Source organism: Manis pentadactyla, chromosome 7, assembly GCF_030020395.1.
Source record: "Manis pentadactyla isolate mManPen7 chromosome 7, mManPen7.hap1, whole genome shotgun sequence".
Lineage (NCBI taxonomy): Eukaryota > Metazoa > Chordata > Mammalia > Pholidota > Manidae > Manis > Manis pentadactyla.
The window spans coordinates 19,465,695-19,482,904 of record NC_080025.1 but is presented as its reverse complement, the minus strand read 5'-3'; the positions used below and the strand labels follow the sequence as shown (position 1 = coordinate 19,482,904).

Below are 17,210 nucleotides of genomic sequence, written 5' to 3'. Positions count from 1 at the left end.
GGTATGGAGGATGAGGACAGTGGACAGTGGAAGAAATGAGGGAGCACGCTTCAGACCTACAGGGCAGCCACAGAGGTGGGACCAAGCACCGGCGAGCAGACAGTGAGGACACCAGCCTGCAACTTCCCGACAGACCCAACAGAGTCCTTCCGGGGGAAGCCTGGGGTCACAAGCACTCCTGACTTACTGAGGGGCTAAGTGCTGAAACCAGAAGCTGGGAATGCTCCAAGTCAAACTGGGGCAATGGGTGCAGCATCTGTGGGCAGGGTGGGGGAGGCCTTGGAGGCAGGATCTGGATAATCAAGGTGATGAGTCCAAGCCCACCCAAATTGAGGGGAACTGGGAGCACAGGCACTGGGCCCCAGAACGTCTGATGTGTCCCCACTACACTAACATTTATTTTCACTCCTCTCTTGGACAGAGATTTCTGTTCCCTAAAATGCTTAAAGGCCCCATGCTATTCCCGAGGACAAAGACAGGGCAGTAGGAAAGGAGGGACTGAGGAGATACCTAGAGAGGAGAAGAAATTCTGAATGAGGGAATTAAGGTGGCAGCGTGGCACCAGGTAGAGGCTTGATGAAGACTGTGATGTTGCTGCGCCCTTCAGCCAGCTGGCTGATGTCTCCGGGCCTCCACCTCCTTCATGAGACCCGGAGGCCCATCTGCACCCTGCAGGTGTCGCCAGGACATAAAGCGTATGAGCTGCTTTTGGTTGCAAGAAGTCCAGACTCGCAGGAGTCACCTCAAGTGCGTGGAGGGTGGTGGCCAAGTTCATTGTAAACATTTGCACCACTCTTCCCAGCCCCTCGGCGACCCGAGGGCAGACCGGCCAGGACTCCTGCTGAGAGCCCTGGAGGTGTGCCAGGGTCCTGAGCAGCAATGGCAGCAGGGGTGCCTGCTTAGGGGAGGAGCGCTGCCTCTCTGCCCTTCACTTGCCAGATCCCTCTTGAGCACCTACTGGGTACCAGACCTTGCATGGGCGCCGGGAGGGCAGCATGCCCACAACTCCTTCTTTGGCGTCCGCTCCCTGTCCTTGACTGCTCAGCTCTCTAAGTGTGTTCCTTACTTGCACGTGACTGAAGCCCAGTGCAAAGTAACTTAAGGAGACGGAGACATTAGAGGCCCTTAGCGCAAACAAACTGGGAAAAAGAGGGTGGGTGGGAAGAGCAAGGGGAGGAAGGAGAAGGAGCTGGGTCCAGAGTTAACTGGGTCAGCTCACCACAGGGCAGGCAGGGGCTGCACAGCTGCACGTGCCCTCCACCCTGATCACGCTTTGGCTGGGGTAGTGGGGAGGACACGACACAGACATCGGGATTCCTTTTTTTCAATGTCATCTTTTCTCTGGATAGTTATTTTCTTGCCCCAGTTTTATCAAGGCATGATTAACAAAAACTGTATATACTGAGGTTGTACAATGTGATTTTTAAAGGTGTAAAACTTTTAAAGGTGTAAAGGTGATGATTTAATATATGTATCATTATGAAATGATTACCAGAAACAAGTGAATTAACACATTCATCACCCCACATAGTTACCAATTGTGTGTGTGTGTGTGTGTGTGTGTGTGTGTGTGGTAAGAACACTTATGATTTACTATCTTAGCCAATTTGATGGTGATTTCTATAATCACCATGTTGTATAGCAGATCCCCAGAACTTACTCATCTTATACCTGAAAGTTAGTAACCTTTGACCAACATCTCCCCATGTTCCCCAAGCCAGCAACCACCGCTCTGTTCAGCCTCAGTGAGTGTGACTTTTTTAGGTTCTGCATGGAAGTGAGATCATACAGGATTTGTCTTTCTCTGTCTGGCTTATTTCACTTATCATAATGTCCTCAAAATCCATGCATGTTGTCAGAAATGGCAGGATTTCCTCCTTTTTATGGCTGAATAATATTTCGTGTGTGTGTGTGTGTTTCTGTCTAGACCTCGCATCTTTATCCACTCATCCATTGATGGAGAGGATTTCTTTTCCTACTCCCCGATCTGCCACTTAATAATAGTGTGATAGCACTCACAAGATTACTAAGCCTTCATCTGTTAAACAGGTATAAAAATCCCTTTCTACCTCCCAGGTTATTCTGAGGAACAAGCGACCCAGTGTTTATGAAGTGATCGGGAATCTGTAAAGCACCATATACATGCCAGTGATAATAATTACTACAACAATACCTGTGAGTTAACGGTGTGTGCTCCTCTGCATCCCAGGTAACTATACCTCTGCACAAAAAGACTTGTCTGAGAGGGAAAAAGGTGACCCACTTCGATAACTGAGAATTCCAGCTATGTGAATTCAGCAGCATGCATGGCTTCCATCCCATGTGCCCGACTCTCTTCTCCACCTGCTTCCTGTAGCTGGGACACTGACATAACTGGCCCCCACCCCTCAATGCAGGTTCCTGATTTGGTGCTCAAGCAGGAAGTGATGAAAGAGTTTAAGCACGCCTCCCCACCCATCATTTCTCCGGGGTTTAGGGATCTTGGGCTCCCCACTGGCCCCTGGGTCCTCATCTTGGTCCCAGCTGTGCTTGGGGGCCAGCCCCATGGGGTAAGGGTGTCCAGAGCCTCAGGAGAAGCCAGGGCTTCCTCACCGCAGAACAGAGCTTTTCTGTGGTTCTTGCTGACCTCTCTTTCTGGGAGTTGGAATTGTGGACTGGGCATCTAAGATCCAGAATCAGGGTCACCTGAAGCCCAGATTTCCTGGGCAGTTTCCCCTCTTCAGGTGGGAACCTGCTCCCACCTGGAATCTAAGTAAGGTTTGAGAACTGACCCTGTTAGTCACAGCATCCTCTCCTGCCCCACATGGTGGCAGGAGCCTAGACCCCCTCCTTCCTGCCGGCCCTGTTTTGCCAAGGAAATGTCCTGCCTTGTGCTGGTCATGGGTTTTAACAAGTTGCTTGACTAACTTGTTTTTTTAATCTATACATATATTCACATGTGGTCTCTCCTATTCTACCTCTCCAAATTGTCAAACCTACCAATGTTTTAATATGTTTTGCTCTAATTTAGAATCTATGCCCTCATCTCAAGTTTACTGAGAGCCCACATAACAGTAACAGCAGCAATAAAGTAGCAACTGCCTATATACTGCAATCTTCCTCTGCCCAAGGGTTTGGGGAGGAGAAGACGTTTTAGATTTGGTCACTGCGGAGGCCATTCCCAGTCTTTCTGGCCTCCTTGGGATTGGTGTTAGGTTCAGTTTAGCAACCTTTACTATGAACTCAGTAGTGCAGAAAGGCTGGTATTTTAAAGTTGGAAAGGGCAGGGTCTCTGACCTGGAAGGATCAGAGATCAATTCTCATTGAGATAGAAGGACAGATTCATCAGTTAATAGCAGTTCAGTTCAGGTTCAGAGGCCCTGATAAGGTGCTATGAGAGCCCAGAGAAGGGATTTATTTAGCCCAGTCTCGCAGTGTGGTATAGCAGCATGGAGTGTGTGCATGCACATGTGTTTGTGTGTGTGTCTATCTCTGCATGTGCCTGTGCATGTTTATGAGGGTGTCAGAATATCTGTGTGTGTGTGTGTGTTTTGGTGTATACATCTGCCATGGAGACCAGACACCTGACCTAATCCTGAAAGGAGATGCCATGCAAAGGGAAGAGCATGGACAGGTGCAGAGAAAGCAGGTGACATGCAAAGACCCATAAACTGGGATGGGAGGTGGGAGGTCAGGAGACAAGGCTGAAGAAGTGGGCAGGGGTTAGGTCTGGGAGGCCCAGGGGGTTGGGGGAAGCTCTTGGGTTAATCCTGTAAACAGGGCCCTGGGAAGCAGGGGAAAGACCTGCTTGGATTAGCCCTTTGGAGATACTGCTCTGGCGGCAGCCTGGAGGCCAGTGCAACAGTGGGCAGGGGTGGCAGTGGGACGCTGAGGTTAGTCATCAGGGAAAACCAACCACTGGAGAGGTGCCAGAACAGAGCCTGCACGGCCCCCCACTGCTGTGTGCACATCCAATCGCTGCGCAGCCTGATTTGCTCTGCACGGTTTAGGAAGCCCAGTCACTTGTCTATCAGCTGACCTGAAATGTGCACTGAGACATGGCTGAGGGGCTCAGGTGTGCTATGAACTCCGGGAGCTTTCACAGCAACATTTCTGTTTTCTGTCTAATAGAAACACATTTCCCTCTTTCCTCCCCACCCCCTCCCCTGCCAGGGCTCCAGCTTGTCCCAGTGAGGAACCCCTGACCACTCAAGGGGACACTTCTGTTCCCTCAGGCCTCCACTGTGAGTTTCCTTATAAGAGCTTATTTTTTGCTTCAGTAAGTCATTTCAGTAAATGACCGTCAGATTAGATCCTCATTTACATAGGATCTGCAGTGGGGAGAGGGGGTGATTAAAATGTAACAGGACTGTTAGGATCTGTAGTCTTTCTGCTTTCCTATTCTGGTGAAATGAAAACCAGCGGGCCTTTCTGAGCACCTGTCTAGTTAATATGTCACCCAAGGGGGTGGGGTCAGTAGGTGGACGGCTGACAGGCAAGGACAGGGCGTGGGAGCTGAAGAGGCAGCGTGACCAATGGCCTGGCGGGGAATGGGTGCCAGGTGGGAGAAGCTGGGTGTGGCTGGGGGCCTGGGTCCTGGGAGGGACGGGAGAGGCAGCTAGTGAGTCGCCATAGGACCGATGGCAAAGGCCTTGGTGCACCAGGCACCGGAGCTGGGCTTCACTTCCAGCAACTGGAAGTCATCAACTGTGTGCAGGCATGATGTACTTGGTGGTCAGGGAAGGCGAACAGACTAGAGAGAGGGGAGTGATGAAAATCCATCTGGAAGCCGTTAGGGGATGAGAAGATGAAGGCTGCCCCAGGCAGGGGGATGGAGACAGAGGTGTTTTAGGAGGTGGAACTGAGCGGAGCTGGTACTGATGGTGCAGGGAGGAGTACGGTATGATGGGAGGTTAGCTAGTCTGGGGAAATAGGTGCCTACCACGCTTAGTGCTAGGACACCTGAGGGGAAGTACCACTTTCATAAACCGCCTTCCAGCATCGTCGCGGACAAATCTCACAGTGGGCTTGCCCAGAGATGTAGCGGAGGGCAAAGGGAAGAGCCAGGGGAGGGCGTGTGCAGAGGCTTGTCCTCCGGGCCCAGGTGGCGTCTGCTAGTCTTCCTGAGATCTGCGGCTGTGCCACTGATGTCAGCCGCTGTCTGCTGTACACAGGGGACTCTCCAGACCCCCACCCATGACGCATTGCTGGGAGGCTCCCTGGATGGCAGCACACGCTGAAGGCAGCGCTGGAAGGACATCAAGGTGGGACTCTCTAGCAGGCAGCTGGGGCTTGGGCATCAGGAGATGGCCTGCCTGAAAATAAATAACACCCTGGAGGTGGGTGAAGCCAGGGGCAAGCAGGGTGAAGTCACCCAGGGAAGGTCACAGCAGCATTCAGGGAGCAGTCATGGAAACTGAGGTACGAAGAGGACAAGAGGGCAGAAGCTTGAATCTGCTGTTATGTCGGACCGGCTGGTCAGGGGACAAGGAAAGGCAGGAAAAGCCTGTGAGGGGAAAGAGGCACAGTGGGAGCAAGGGGAGCAGGGCAGGGAGGAGGGCAGAGGCTGGCATGCTGGCCCGGGTGGCGCTGGGGCACACTGCGGAGGAGGCTGTCACATGGGGCTGCTGTGCCCAGGCAGTCGTTACTTTCAGTCCAGGCCCAGCATAGTTTGCTCCTGGCCCTAAATTCACAGCTCTAGGGAGCCGCCGTCTTGACCTTTTGGGGCTCCAGCCACCAGGATCACAGGTAAAGCAAGAAGGGCCCTATAACCTCCCTTCGCTCATCTCTGGGATAAGAGCTTCCGGTCCACTGAGCCAACACCACTCTTTCTTGTTTGGCACCAAGAAAGAATATCAGTGTAGATACCATGCAGAGATATTTCTGAGTGTGGCTTTGATCTTCTGGCAGGAACATTCCAGGAGGAAAACAAGAAAAAAGCTTCTTAGGAATGTGCTGCTTGCTGGCTGAGATACTGGGTGTTGGGCTGATTGATGGAGGTCACGACGCTCAGCAGTCACGGGAAGAAAGCACTCCCCCGCTATCAGGGGGCCGCATGGCATGTCCTCAGCCTGGCAAGCCAGCTGCTATCTTCATGGTTAAGCACCTCTAACAACTACCATGTGTTAGCTGGAAATTTTACTTAACCAAAGACATAAGTAACTACGTAACAGTGCCATAAAGAGTTTGTGTACCTACCTATGTTCACATCAAAGTGGAATCATGTCTGTGAGAGTTGTATCCTATGTGCAAACAAATAAGACTTCTTAGTACAGGTATGAAGTTTTATAATCATCTCTGAAGATTTTTAATGTGGAAATGTGATGGGACAGGTTGAAGAATTTAACAATGATGTAAAGGCTTTACAAATCAAACAGTTCTTCTTTCTACTTTTCATAATCACAGTGTAATGATATGTCTATTAGTATTAATGCTGATTTCTTTGGCTGAATACAAATTCCAGTGGGCAGGAGGTAGATTTTAGAAGTGGATTTTGAATGAAGCAAGATTAGCCTTAGATAATCCAAGAAAATTACATTCATTTTGGTGGATTGTGACCAAAGGCAGATGTTTCAGGAAGTAAGGAGGCATTTAACCTAAAAGTTGTATTTTCAGAAATTAAGTCTTTCCTGGTTGATTAATGGTGGAGATTATGTCCACATTCTTTCCTCACCTTCTTTCAATTCAGAAAATAGAATATATTCTATCTGCTGTTCCTCCCCTCACCCCCGATCTTCATCTCATTAAGACAGAATTGCTAAATATTAATAGTTGATGCTAGTTTCTGGTAAGATGAGGAGAAATGGACAGTCACAGAGGTTGAGGTATGCTCAAAAGAGGAGGCTGCATACATGGGGAAATCTGTGGGGTCTCATTTTGACAACTCATTCCTCTCTTTAAAAAAATGCCCTCCTCTGGACTGAACATGAATCATTAAGGTCATTTTTGTTGTGGATGCTTTTTGATTCTCACTGATTTATTTGAGTTCCTACCATGCAAGGTGCTGACACACCCGAGGAGAGGGAATGCTCTTATGCACCGCCTTCTGGTATCATCTCAGGGGAATCTAAGAATGGAATCACCTAAAGATGTGCCTGAAGGCAAAAAGGAAGAGCAGGAAGAGGGCACTGGGAGAGGCTTGGCCATTGGGCCCAGGTGGACTCTGCTGGTTTTCAAGGTCGACAGTTACGCCCTTGGTGCCCAGCAAGGGCTGAACAGAGTGGGCTCGCCCTGGCCCCTTCACCTGCAGCATTTTTAGGAGCCTCTCAGGGACTTCATGGGGCCGGAGGCTACACAAGTAGGTGAGGGCAGCAATCATAGACCCCGATGAGGGATGAGAGGAAATTCTGTTTGGTTCTCTTCTCCAGCCTCTCTGACCTGCATATAAATATTTTCTGAGAGTCTACTCGTTGAAACTTCCCATCATATGTAACGAGAACAATGTAACTTACTCTCTCCTTATTTGTTATTGCCAGCAAGAATCACAGAGATGTGTTTGAGGTCCAAGTACTGGGGATTATGGCCTCCAAGTCTTCCAGGCAGAGATGAAAGAGCTAAAGCTAGGGCAGAAGCACGCTGCTAGTCTAATCACTCTCTTCTGTTTCCTGAAACACCAGACTCAAGTGACCCTGAGTTAGAAGAGTGAGCTCACACATGGCCCGGGAGAGCTCGGTGTCACACTGTACCGGAAGATTCCCACCCAATGACGTCTTGTTCCGGTATTATTTTAAAGCTTTAAAAATAGATGGTGCTCATGTAAGAACTTGTTCATTAGACTTTAGAAGATTGGAGACTGTTGAGAATTAGGCTTGGGGTTGATTAATGATTGTGCATTGAGTCCCCTATACAGAATTTTATTGTTGTTAACAACCATTTGATCAATAAATATAAGATATGCCCTCTCAAAAAAAAAAAAAATAGATGGTGCTGCAACTTCATGTGGTGAAATAACATGGGTATTTGAGAAGAGAAGTATAATACTGATTATGAATTATAGTAATGCTAGCTACCATTTATTAGCCCTTACCATGTTCCAGGTTTTCTGTTAACTGCTCTACATAGCTGCTCTCCAAGCCAAATCTGAGGATCAGTCACTGAAGTCAGCTAGTTCTCAGGGTTAGCACACCTACTTCTCATTTTCCTGCTAGCTGTGTTCTTTTCTAGCTAATCTTAAGGCATACACATTCTTATCTTAACACACTTCAGATTTCTTTTGGAGAGAGGCAGCATTCCGATTAATGAAACCCATTTTTGGAACGGTTTTCTAGAGTGATTAATTGTGACAGCTTTCATTTGCCTTAAATTCTAAAGAAATCAATGGTTTAACCTATGGAAGACAAAAGCTATTCTTGTTAAATTACTAATGCTTACTTTGTAAAACAGTGTGGTATTTTTTGCAAACAAAATTGAAAGGCTTGGGCTTTGCAGGGGCAAAGGTCCTTCCCCTAATACAAAGTATTGTCTGGCGGGGCTGGCAGCGTGCGTGGAGGGAGCTTTGTCTTTCCCACACCTGCCAGTGGATCAGAAGGGACATGTGGGGTGGGCTGCCTTCTAGAATGAAGTCTGACTCACTGTCCCTTTCAATATAAATGTGTATTCATATACACATTATCTTCCCACTTGTACTTTATAAACAACGTACATAGGTGTGTATCTATACACATGTGACCATTTCTCCCTGAGTAACCCCCATATCATGCAAAACACATATGATTAAATAACCTAATTGAAACACAAACTATTCAAAGAGAATTTAGATTCCCAGAGAGGAGGACAGTTGCCCACTGGCAAGGAATCCCCTGCTTGGCAAGCTGTATTCGAGGGAGCTGTCAGAAAGCTAAGAGGGACAACTGACACCTTCACTCACAGGCGGGGAACGCCACCTCCGGCTGACAGCCTGCCCCCATCACTTGGGTGGTGCTAAGTCAGGGCAGACTTCCTCTGGGCTGGGATCCCATTATCTATCCCAGTCACACTGCCTTTGGGAGAGGCTTTGGGAAGGCAGGGAGGGGATTTCAATTTAGGTCATGGTTCAAAAATCACTGATGTTGACTCAAAGATCCTCTCATGAATTTCCAGGTGGCTTCCAAGCAAGGTTTAAGGGAACTATGCAAAAGAGCTGAAGGGGAAGGCAGGTCAATGTTACTAAGTGGGAAGATTGTAATTAAAAGAGTCCTTCACTGGTAAGACTGAGTTAAAAACCACGCAGTTCTGATTTGCTGCTTTGGGGTTTTAATATGCTTTGGTGAGTTCTTATTTTGATCCAGTAGGGGTAACAGTGGGTGAGAGGGATGGACCTTAGAGTAATGGAAGGATTTCTACTTATTTCAGATCTAAAGACTCATCTAAATGAAAATGTCCTGAAATTCAGGGGCATAGACAAGCAAATTCATTTTCAACTGAGTGCAGCAGGAGACACGATGGGGTGTCTCTCAGCCTCTGCCCCCCTTTCCTGAGAGCTGCCCCTGCTTAGACCCGGCCAGAGGGCACGCTTGCTCTCCAGGGTCTCACCTTCCTGGCCACAATTGACACGACAAGGGGGACTAGCAGAACCTTGAGCCAAGAGTTTAGAACTGGGACTGTGAGAGATGCTGTTTGCAGTGAACAGAGGACATGCAAACCAGGGAGTGAGGTGAACCACGCTGGATCGCATGCCTGCAGAGGCAGTGATGGCTGGTTTGCTAAGACCCGTGCACGGACAATTCGAGCGACAACTCAGTGAGGCTGGCCGCTGGCTTCCTGTCCCAGGCCCCTGTGGGTCCCAGCCAAGCTGGATGCCCTGGATTCCATTAGCCACGTCAGGAGTCTTACGAAAAGGCCTTTTTACTTAAACTAGTTTGAAGTGATGTCTACTTGGGACCCAAAAAGCCTGGACTAGAAAAAATGGTAACCAAAGAAAACTGCTTAACTACCAGTAACTAACACTGAGAAAGAAGTGGAAATGGAGACAAACATTAAGACTGTATTAGTCATTTTTTCCTGTTGAAAATTTTAGAAAAACCATTCTTAGCTACTTGGGGTGGCAGTGGTGAGCATTTCTTAAGAAGCTGATGGACCTTATGGATTTCTCTTCAGAAAAAATTCCACACATTTTGGATGTACTCCACAGACTATACAGGAAAAGTACTTGGGTAATTTGTGTTTTGATTTGAGCCTTAAGAAATGTACATATAGTATAGTTCATAATGCATGAACAAAACCGAAAGCTTCTGTGATGACTGCCCTTGCACTGTTCACCATGTAACTTATTCACTATGTAAGAATTTGTTCTCCATGTAAGAATTTGTTCGTTATGCATCAGAAGATTGGAGACTGATGAAAATTAGGCTTGGGGTGGATTAATGATTGTGCATTGAGTATTGACCCCCCTATCAACTATTTGATCAATAAATATGAGAGATGCCCTCACAAAATATATATATATATAAACACACTTCCAATTGTAAAATAAATAAGTAACCGGGATGTAATTATAGCATAAGGAATATAGTCAAAATATTGTAACAACTTGGTATGGTGATAGCTGGTACCTAGAATTATCATGTATATAAATGTTGAATCACTGTGTTGTACACCTGAAACTAATGTAATGTAATACTGTTGTCAATTACCCTTCAATAAAAAAAAAAAAAAAAAAAAAAAAGAAATGTACATATATACCTGCTATTCTTATTCTAGCTCCCATTTAGATTATAAGCTCCTTTCTAAAGGATAGAATCATTGTTTCTCTGTAAATTTACGTTAACTCCTTTACCTGGTGGCTCCATTAGTATTATTTATTATCTGTTAAATTATGGGATATATATCACAGTTTATCAAAATATATATTTTGATATAATTTACATATCAAAATATACTTTATCAAAATGCTTTAAAACAATATTGTAAATAATTTTCTTCACTATTAAAATACATTTTGAATGCAAAGCATGATCTGTACCCCATACCTGATTAATGTCATGTTAAGGTGGATAAAGGATATTTCACATTGAAATTGAATACTCTGTTCTGTAGGCTACTCTTTTGTTATATCTACTGAACTTGAAATTTATCCAAGGGCCCAAGTAGCTATCGAAGTCAGACTATGTATGAATCCACTCTCTACTACTCACTGTATAACCTTGGGCAAATTACTTAGTCCTTTGGGATGAAATTTCCTTATCGGAAAATGAGGTCAGTAGTGGTATCTAATCAAAAGGTTACTGTGAGGTTTTATTAAGATAATCCATTTTAAGCACTTTTTGCCTAGTACCAACAAATATCAATCTATTACCTGGACAAACTGACATAGAAAATTAGTCACAATATATTATTAACTTGCTTCTCTTGAAAGGCCTCTTCTCCTGACTTGCCCTGCTTCTTATGCTCATAGAGTAAGGTCCAGGATGGGGTCAGGGTCAAGGTCCACTCAAGGCTTCCCTCCTCTGCAAACCTCCCTCCCTCTCCCAGACAGAGCCAGTGGCCTCTGCAGGGTTCCCTGGGTACTCCTCCACAGCGAACCAAAACCCGTGTAGCTGGGTGTCCTCTCCAGACTGTAGGAACTCTGAACAGGGACTGCATTATTCTCCTCTCTACCCCACAGCACAGTTTGTTGAACAAATACACGAATGAGCAAGCGGAGAGCCAGTAGCAAAAGGAGATTCCTGCCCTTTCCCTCTCATTGGTCAGAGCCTGAGGAAGAGTAAGGCAGAGGGTATAGAAGTAGAGAGACTGGTATGAGCATACAAAGGAACCTACGAACTTAGGTAAAGATATTGTTCTGTAGCCATGGTAACAAGAAGCCACCAGAACTGGTTCAAGCTATTGTTGACAACTAGCTGAAGTGAACGTGCTTCTGCAAACCAGTCAGCCCCAGCTCTTGCTTATGAAGATCTGCCAGTAAGATGGACCTGCTCCAATTAAACAGCCTGCGTACCAACCAATCAATACGTCTCACTCAAGCAGCCGCACTACTACAGGTGTCACCCACTTAGCCTCTGAAAGTCCACCGATCCACGAGTTCCATACTTCTCAAAAACTCTACAGGAGACCAGTGATCTGCTCTGCTCTTGGACACCATACATGACCAGTGTAATTCTCCCTTAGGAGAGCAAACAAGAATTCAGTTTTGCCCTTCTATTTCAGATATTGAGGGATGGTCTCATGTCCTTTTGAGAATTCTGACAGAAGTTTTTTTGAATTGAGATAGATTCACATAACACAACTCACCGTTTTAAACATCTTAGAATGTACAATTCAGTGATTTTTAGTGTGTTCACAATGCTGTGCCACCATCCCTATTTAATTCCAGAGTACTTCCTGTATGTGAAAAGGAAACCCTGTGCTTCCCAACTGCCCATTCTCTTCATCACCTGTGAACCACTAATCCGCTTCTGTCTCTACAGATCTGCTTATTCTGGGAAGACCATATGAATGGGATCATACAGTAAGTGGCCTTTCAGGTCCAGCTTCTTTTACTTAGCATGTTTCAAGGTTCATCATGTTGTAGGATGCTTCCATACTTCATTCTTTTCTATGGCCGAATAATATTCTATTGTATGGGCACACTACACATTTTTTTATCCATCCTTCTGTTGATGGAGACTTGGGTTGTTTTTACCTTTTGGCTACTGTTGAATTATTATCACTGAATAATGCTGCTATGAACATTGCTACATAAATATGTTTGTGAGTTCCTGTTTTCAATTCTTTTTTTTTTTTAAACAGAAATCACCAAACTATTTTCCACAGTGGCTGCATCATTTTACTTCCCACCAGCAATGAACAAGGGTTCCAATTTCTCCATATCCTTGCCAACATCTTATTTTCTATGTGTTACTGGTGTTCATATTGTAGCCATCCTAGTAGTTGTGAAGTAATATCTCATGGTTTTGATTTGCATTTCCCCAATGCCCAGTGACTAATGGTGTTGAGACTGGGCATGTGTTAACTACATCAGCAAAGCAGGCACCAAAAAATTGCAGTAAAATTTCTTAGAAATTTTTGATATTTGGCATCAAAATTTCTGTAACAAGAAATCCAGCTCACCTTTTCTGAGATAATGTTATTATCTCACCTAACAAGTCCAGTGCTAGGAAGGCTCTAAGGCTGAGCTCAGCCATGTGTCGAAGCACCTAAATTTTTTCTATCTTGCCATTCTGCTACGTCCCCTCACAGTGGTGAGGTGGCTGCCAGCAGCGGATAGGCAGGACATTCCCCTACTCATACCCGGCGGGAGAAGGAAAATCTCCTCCACAACAGTACGTCCTTCCCTTAGCTTGTATTAGGCAAATCTAAGTTATAGGCATACCTGTGGGCCAGGAGAAAGGCCAGACACTTGGCGGCACAGACTGATTAAGGTGAACCTGCAGACTGGGTGGACAACTCGAACAAAATTTGAGGATCTGCTGAGGAAGAAGGGGATGGATGGTTGCCTTTCATCTAAAATGGCTCTTCTTTTATGTAAGACCTGAAATATAGGGAAGGGGCCTTCATATGTTACAGAAAGAGGAAAGTAATTTTAATAAAATATCACTTCCTGTGTGAGTTTTCCCCCTTCCTTTTTCAATGTTCAAAACTCAAATGCATTTCCTCCTCTGTCATCTGGCACAAGCAAAATATAATAATTTATCTATAATTCAATATAGAACTTTCCAATTTTTCTTACTGTGTATGCCATATAAAGTTAAAATGCAAAGACTACTATATGGGATTAGGTATGCATCACTCTTTTTCCAGTTAAAAAATATACTGAGCATGATGGCAGAGGTTCACCACTGCAGGGGTAAATATAAAACCTTAGTCTTCCGTTCAGGGCTCTAAGCATTTAAGCCATACATACTGCACATCTACAGTTGTACCTGCCAGCCTTAAATGAACAGGAAACGTACTTTAGGCACAGTTACAGGGTAAGCTGAAAGACCTGAAACAATTCTCTCAGCTAACAGGCTTAGACACATTACAGGGTCTAAAAATCTGCTGTATTAAAAAGCAAGCACGCTGGGCATAGAAGCTACAGGGCATAAATATGCAAAGAAATAAAAAGCTAACCATTTCAAACAATAAGGCTTCTCTCTCACTTACCAACTTCACATTTCCCTGTATGGCCCCGGAAGATGACTGGTTAGCCAGAGACGGGTAAGATTCCTCAAGGGAGGAACAACCTAAGACAGGCACAGTTGCAGGGGGGTCATCAGGTGAGAAATTGGGGATCAACAGAGGTGAGGCTTAGAACCTCACCCCCCCGTTCTGAGAGAAATCTTCTGCATACGTGGATGTTTTATTGCCCTTGTCTAGCTTGGATTAACACATAGTCTACAGGCACACACCTGATCATCTACATTTGCTCTCTTACGACACTAAACTATGTTTTCTACCTTTATCTTGTATCTACCTACCACTTCAGCATTTTATTAAAAATAATAATAATAAAGAGAGAAATGTGGTATCCACATATAAATCAAGTATAAAAACCATGAGTATTCATATTTGAACTGTTTATAGTTCATAATGCATGAGCAAAACCGAAAGTTTCTGTGATGACTGCCCTTGTACTGTTCACTATGTAACTTATTCATTATGTAAGAATTTGTTCTCCACGTAAGAACTTGTTTGTTATGCCTCAGAAGATTGGAGACTGACGAAAATTAGGCTTGGGGTGGATTAATGATTGTGCATTGAGCATTGACTCCCCTATACAGAATTTTATTGTCGTTAACAACCATTTGATCAATAAATATGAGAGATGCCCTCACAAAAAAAAAAAAAAAAGGACAGACTTCCAATGGTAAAATAAATAAGTAACCGGGATGTAATGTAAAGCATAAGGAATATAGTCAAGATATTGTAACAGCTTGGTAGGGTGATAGCTGGAACCTAGAATTATGTATATAAATGTTTTATCACTGTGTTGTACACTTGAAACTAATGTAATGTAATACTGTGCGTCAACTACCCTTCAATAAAAAATAATTATCTAAAAAAAAAAAAAAGCAAGCACATTTAACCCAGAGAAAAGGAACCCTACATGTAATCTTTATAAACATGAGGTTATTCCTTTGACAGTGTGCATTAAGTGTGACTTGTCCTGTACCTATGTATGATGGGCAGCTCCTGGACTCCTACTGTGTAAGCTCTGGTCCCCTATGGAGTCAGGATCTGTGGCTGGTCAGTTAAAGTGGGGAATCACAGAATTGTATGTATCCTTAAAACTTTATTTTTTACTTGAAATGTATGCAGGTCCATTCCACCTGCATTCCTCGGCAATCAGGAAAGGCCTTTTCTTGGAGGGGGTCCAAGGACTGGGGCTGTGCCTAGGACATCCACTGACCTGGCAAATAGCGCTGTCAACTCTGGTTTCAGGGGCATGAGGACTCAGACCCTGGCGGAGTAAGCCGAGGGCAGAGCTCTGGATTCTGACAACCCCTCCTCCACCCAAACTCGCACTTGTCTATCATCACCACCTAATTCCGCAGCGTTTTTTTCCTGTCTTTATCAGGTCTTCCCCAAGCACTCAACTTCCTCTCGGAGAAATTACAACTCTCTTCACACTCATATTTGATTGATTTTGGTCATATGAAACAAAATTACGTCACTACTAAGTACTACTTGCATAAACAGGTTTGGGAACAAATGACTAGCCTACTTACTAGTGGGCCTTGAACATCAGGCATATTTTTCAGACAACAGAGACTGGTTCAAAGGTCTGAACAAACTGGAAAGCTGAGTTGGTTTAAGAAATGGAATTAAATTCAGCCACTTGGTACTCAAACTCACGTGAAGTTAGTGCTGAAACTCCTTTGGAAGGAATGCTAACAAAGGTCTGCCCAAACCTCTTTGCTAGGTCTCGAGTGGGACCAGCATGCTTCTCTGGGGGAGGGTGTAATGCCTGAGCCTCCATCTGGATGCGTTTAGTGTCACTGGGTCTACTGGTGAATGCTTTAAAATTAAACTGTATCTCCTTTTCAAGGAGGCAAGAAAGGAACTGTTCCCGGTTGACTTTCAGTAAGATACTGAAGTCTAAAGTAGCTTAATATGGGTCAAATTACAAGGATAATAAGATTTTCTGAGAGTCATTTGCTAACCAGTAAGGGAAGAACTGCCGTTTACTGGTGCCCTCTTGTGATAAAACAGCATGTCTACAGTGGGGATTATAGAGCTTTAAGATTGAAGTATCTGAACGAGATTTTCATTTACCTTCGTTAGTTAGATTGTACACTAAGAAATAGCCACCAAAATTATAAAAGTGGTGGTGCCTGAGGGTGGGCCATGGAATTCCAAGTATTACCTCCTCACTCTCTAAATTGTCAAAAATGAAATAACTACTTTTATAAGTAAAAATGAAAACACCACCACAATTTACCACCACTTATTAATTAGTAATAATAGGCAGAACACTTCAGTTTTGCACAGAATGACATGTAGCCTTAACATGACAAACCCTCTTTGGGTAATTCTTACTGGATTCAGTGGGAAGATCAAACAGTTCTTTTTAAATTTCCTATTGTTTTTGTCTCATGCGGTTTAAGAACTTTAAGAGAAGCAAAGACTAAGCAAGGTAAATCACAGCTGCTTTCCTAACTAGCATTTAGGAAGGCAATTAGTTATGGAATCTATACTTAAAAGGTTTAACAAGTCTTCAAAAAGGCAGGATTGAAAAGGGTTAAGATTATGAACTCTGGAGCCAAAATGCCACTTACTAGCTGAGTGACCTTAGACAGCTACTTAACCTCTCTGTGCCTCAATTCCCCCATCTTTAAAATAGTGATAATATTACCTGATTATTAAAAGAATAAATGAGTTAATGTGTAATAAATTTGGTGTGAACTGCTTTCACCAGTGCCTGGCATGTAGTAGGTTCGATGCAAGTTTAATAAATAAATGCAAATTTTAAAAATGTGAATGAGTTTACTAAGTATATATTTTAGGATTAAGAATAGTTTTTTGTGTTGTTTTCAACATTCTCTCATTCAGTATTATCCTTCAAGATTTTTACTAATAATAATTTCTACTATGCCTAGACAAGTTAAATATACGCTTAATGAAATGTGTATTTAGGGACAAGTAGTTTAAATTTCTAAGATAGGGTTTACAGGAGGTTGGAAGATGCACACTTTTGAAGATGTCATGCGCAGTGCCCATTAACGAACAGCAGGCTCCCCTTCCGCCATCCTCCCTAGAGTATGAAGACCCTAGGAGACGCTGACAGTGCGCTAGGGGGGAACCCAGGCGCAAACGGCTCTGTGAATGTGCTG

The 17,210-nt window shown here is 44.5% G+C and overlaps 1 long non-coding RNA gene across 1 annotated transcript; it reads left to right on the top strand.

Annotated features, from left to right (window-relative positions):
* Window positions 1–3,529: 3,529 nt before the first annotated feature.
* LOC130684425 (uncharacterized) lies at window positions 3,530–13,021 on the top strand. The gene is made up of 2 exons (XR_008998706.1): window positions 3,530–4,223; window positions 12,363–13,021. It is a non-coding gene; the product is annotated as an uncharacterized LOC130684425 (long non-coding RNA).
* Window positions 13,022–17,210: the final 4,189 nt, after the last annotated feature.